The following is a 5,138-nucleotide window of genomic DNA, read 5'->3' on the forward strand; positions in this document are numbered from 1 at the left end:
GTTGGCAGTTTCATAGATCCTGTCCTGTCAGCCAAACGGCTGCCCCAACAGAACTGTATATGATCAGAGCATTTGTCATTCACATTTACACTGCAGTCACAGAGATCATGAGTTGAGTGAGGGAATGTCAATGTATAAAATCACACCCAGGGAAAGCTCTCTTGTGCCTGATAAGTGCACTCAGCCTGCGATATCATAAGCTCAGCAGTGATATTCATCTTCATTTTAGTTCTCCTTTCACATGTATTAAAAAATAAGAATCTCTGAGGAATCGTAACTGCATCTGTTGTATCTATCTCTCCCCAGGGGCACCAGTTAATGATGCCGTTCCGCTAATCCTGGTGCTATGATTTGGGATAGTTTATTAAAAGAAGATTGAATTATTTTGTTTCAAGTTCACTTTTTAAAAGCTCAAAGAGCCTGTGCTACCAGTTGTCTTGCATAAAAGAACTGCCAGATTCCGTTTAAAGAAGTGGACAGAAATATATTTTTTTGGGCAGAGTTGTGGGGGGGGGGAGATGTATTTCTACAGATGTCTGGTTTCCTGTACATAATGGAACCTGTACTAAGAGGAACATGTCAGTTGTCATTGCTGATATCTTGTGAAAATACTAGTTTTCTGGCTCCTACTTTGTTCATAATTTGAGTCACAGAGCAAGTCTGCGAATGAGAGTTCTGTCATTGCTCTGACCAGTTGCTCCATGCTTGTGCTGGGACGGTGACTCGTAAAGCATTTGTACCAAAGACCTCCAGAAGGTTTTCCCTAATGGCAGGCACTTATTTCTCCCAGAACAGGTTTTCTTTGAATAAAAGAAGTGAGCTTCTTCTCATCTACAAATCAGATTTATCTATGGAATGTGAATTATCTGATGAGCTGTATGGGTACACACAGCTATCAATCCTATTAAGGGCCCATGTATGCTTATTTGGTTACCTCAAGCGGTTTCGTGCATTGAAGGCAGCTCAAAAACGTTATATCAGCTATCAATGCACAAAAAAAATAACAAAATGAACCACAATGCACATCTTTACAATATGGCGCACTATTGCTTAGATACTCTTTTGTCCTTGTAAATGCATTGGGGTGCCATTCAGAAAATACACGTGCACTATGGTAATGCCTAGTAAATCACGTGTGTTAGTGCACACTACCACGGCACACACATGTGAATCCGGCCTAAAGGTGTCTGACACGTTAAGTGAAAAAAAATGAAACCTGTTTTATTGTGGAGCATTGATAAGCATGTCCTGGTCTCCCCATCCCTTGGTCCCTTATTGTCTCCTGTCTCCTGCCCACACACCAACACTTGACTATCTTTTTTTTCCATAGATGTGTGTAGGAGCACATGCAATAGAAAAGCTGTCTTTTTCACTTTTAGGGCACGTTTAGCTCTAATATCTTAAAGTGTATTTCCACTTTTGCAGACACATTTGAGAAAATCGCTCTTTTTAAATATTCTTTGCGCTGACCATAAACTGTTGTATTTGTTTCGTTCGACCCGTAGGCTAAATGAAACAAAAATAGAACAGATTCCCCCATCAGTGCTTAACAATGTTGATCGGGGAATCTCCTGCTGTCGTCATTGTATTCGGCTGTTTGTTCGAAGATTTTCTAACCAGCTCCATTGATCAGCTGATCGAGGGATGGCGGCTGAAAAGGTGCCAAAAGCGGCGCCCACTGTGCAAATTTCTTTATGAAGCGGCTGGAATTTGCATAGTTTGTGGCCACCTTTTACCTTTCAGATGTATCTGTGTATCAGTTTTTGGAGCTTCTCTGGACAACTTCAAAGTGACAGGAAACTCTGTCCCCATAGAAAGACTAGGGACACGCTGAGTTTCCTCTCATTAACATACAATGCTTCTGGATTTATAACCCTTTGTTAGGACAGACCGTGTTCAAATATAAAATAGGTGCTATCTCGATTTGGCTGCAAAAGTGGAAACAAGCTTCAAAGTTAAAATACCATTGGTTGGATTTAGTTTAATTTGGTTAAAGTGACATTAAAGGCAACTTTTTTTTTTCCCCTCACCCCAACGTTAATTAAAGCACTTACCTTAAATGATGTCTCTTAATCCGATCTTCTTTCCTGATGTTCTCAGCCTTCTCTCCAGCGGGTGTCCAATCCAGCGCTGACTCCTCTGAACTTGCTGGCACTTCCTGTCCCACGGTGTCTGCATGAGGGTGCACGCGTCCATAGACTTACCTTGCGTCCCTCCTCGCGTCCCGGCCAAAAATGTGAACTGCGCATGCGCCCGCCCCAAGATGCTATGCGGCCGCCCGAGAATTTTCACATTTTCGGACGGGAGCGCGCAAGGAAGACACAGGTAAGTTTAAAGCGTTTTTTTTTTTTTTGTTTTTACTTTTTGCATATATCTACTGCTTGCTAGCAGCAGATATATGCAAAAAAAGCTGAGGGTTTAGAAATTCTTTAAGTTGGCCATACACTGTGTGAATTTCAGCGGGTTTTTGATGAACCAGACGAAATGTACGCAATGGGTGGCCCTGTCTGCACCCTTCCATCCGACATCCTTCGATCAGAAAATCAAAGGATCTGGTGGAAACATTTTTGGCCGAACATCTAGCACCATAAATTCTTCATTGGACACTTGGTTTATTACTTCATGAGTCCACAAAACAACCAGCTTTTGTAACATTAATCTGAACACTGAACACTTTTTTTTGTTTTATTTAGTAGTGAACTGATGCACGCCAAAATAACTTTTTTGGTTAACCGATTCCCTTTTAGAATATTTTTATTTTATTTTATTCAATGATCGCTATGAGCACTTATCGGCAGCAGTTCACTGTGTTTTCTTGTATTGTATGTGCTACAGATCTTTATGCTCCTTTTTATATTCGTGTAAAGAACCATGACAATGACGGTTTATTATATATGCACAGTGACTGAATGTGTTGTTATGGATTTCTGAGTGTATCTGTAAGAAACATAAGGATTGTGAGAGGATTGATAAGACTTGTAATAAGCTTTTCAAAGTAATTGTCATTGTTTATCTTTGTTTTGCTATTTTATTGAGTTGAATGGTGTTTGTGTATGGAATATTCACAAAGTGTTATAATAAATGCCATTTGCCATTTATTTGCCATGCATCTGCACCTAATTTATTGCTTTCTATCCTGCAAGGCAACTTTTGTAACACGGGGAACCCTTGAAAAAATGTTAAGGTCTCAGAGAATCCCCAATAAATGTTATATCTACAGCTTAGAGTACATATGCATGATTAAGAAATATGTTAACTCTAATGTAGATATAATTATAAATAAAAGAATGGGGTGTACCTAGTTTGAGACCCTACAATACATGTCAGTTTTCATGAAATGTATAATAATAATGCAGGCAGTGAATATTGTAGTATTCAATGGAGAAATATACCCTTATTCTGGTCAGTGGAGAAGGCCCCTTTAGACAGGTGTTCAGTGGGAAAGAGCCCCTTAACTGGGAAGAATGCAATGTTACATTGGTTAATCCATGTAAAGAAAGACCAAAAAGCGCCAGGCAATCCTCTCAATGTTCCAAAACGTCTTTATTGACTTCACATCCAATGCGCCTTGGGGGTGAGAAATCCCCCCCCATCACAGCTAAAGCAATGAGTGGTAAACCCACAGCCCCTGCACACAATCCTATTTCTCAAACAGGAGTGGAAAAATGCTGAATTGCTCGCAAAGATCTTTTTCACACCACGGATTTTCACCCCCTTCCTGTAAAATAGGATTCTGTACAGCAGGGGTGCCCACAATTTTTTGTGTTCAGATCTACTTTTTAAATAACGAGCTACATGAGATCTACCAACGAAAAAAAAAACCTCCCTCGGTCTCCTGGCTGTCTCTCCTCGCTGTCTCTCCTGGTTGGCTCTCCTGGCTGTCATTCCTCGTTTTCTCTCCTGGCTGTCATTCCTCGTTTTCTCTCCTGGCTGTCTCTCCTTGCTCTCTCTCCTGGCTCACCTTGCTGTATTTTGCAACAAGCTGTGTAAACTAATATTCTTTGATGTAATACATAGCACTTCAACCACCAGTATCCACCAGAATCACACCCTTTGTGATCTACCAGCATCAGCTTTGAGAGCTACTGGTAGATCACGATCTACCTAATGGGCACCCCTGGTGTACAGGGTCTGTGAATGTAGCGGAAATCTACTATTACCAATACGTGGAGCCGGTACGGGACACTACAGCTGTTACATGCCGGCTCTATATACTAGGGATGCACCGATATATCGGCCGCCGGAACATATTGGGCGAAAATGGCACTTTTGGCTAAACGCCGAAAGTGCAATTTTTGTGCCGATACATCGGCGCATCTGTTGGTTCTTTCCTCCCCTCTGTGTCCCAGCTGGGAGGAGAGAAATTGTGACAGCTGGCCGAGCGCTGCGGGAGGAGAGCACTGTGAGCTGCCGGCGTCTCCTCCCACACCGCTCAGCCTCCTATCACAGTCTGGCAGAGCTGTGTGTGGGCGGAGACAGGCCGCGCTGTCACAGGAGGCTGGGCTCTCCTCCCTGCACCGCTCGCTCAGCCTTCTGAGACAGCGTGTCAGAGGAGAGCGAGGTACAAAAACTCGGTGATCAGTGATCGCTGAGTGTTTGTAAATAATTGAGGACATGGTGGGGTTACTGTATCTTCAATTATGAATGAATGGGAGTGATCTACATCACCTCCTGTTCATTCATAGTTGTAGTTGTAGTAAGCATACCATGTCCTCATGTTATGAAGGAACAGGAACACTCATAGAGGATTCCTGTTCATTGATAACTGGGGCTGCAGAAAAAGAGATTGAGGACTCTGTGTTCTCAATCTCTTTTCTATTTTAAAAGGGAAATATGAGGGATCTGTTTAGACCCCCAATATTTCCCCGAAGCCCCTAAAAGAAAAGTAAAAAGTACAAATATTTCATAAAAAATGACTGACAGAAGAGAAGAGCCTTGAAAGTAAAACTACAGGAACCCATGATTGAAGCACATATCCGCAATGTTAACCCTTCACACTCTCCTGAAAGTATTTATTTGGTTGTGTCCGATTAGGAAAAAAAATTTGGGTTGAGAAAATTCTAATACAACATTCGGTTCAAGATATTAAAAATTGTAAATACCACATAAGGGTGACATACTTCAAATGCATAACAGTT

This window comes from Nanorana parkeri, unplaced genomic scaffold, assembly GCF_000935625.1.
Source record: "Nanorana parkeri isolate BGI_ZX_2015 unplaced genomic scaffold, ASM93562v1 scaffold158, whole genome shotgun sequence".
NCBI classification, from domain to species: Eukaryota; Metazoa; Chordata; class Amphibia; order Anura; family Dicroglossidae; genus Nanorana; species Nanorana parkeri.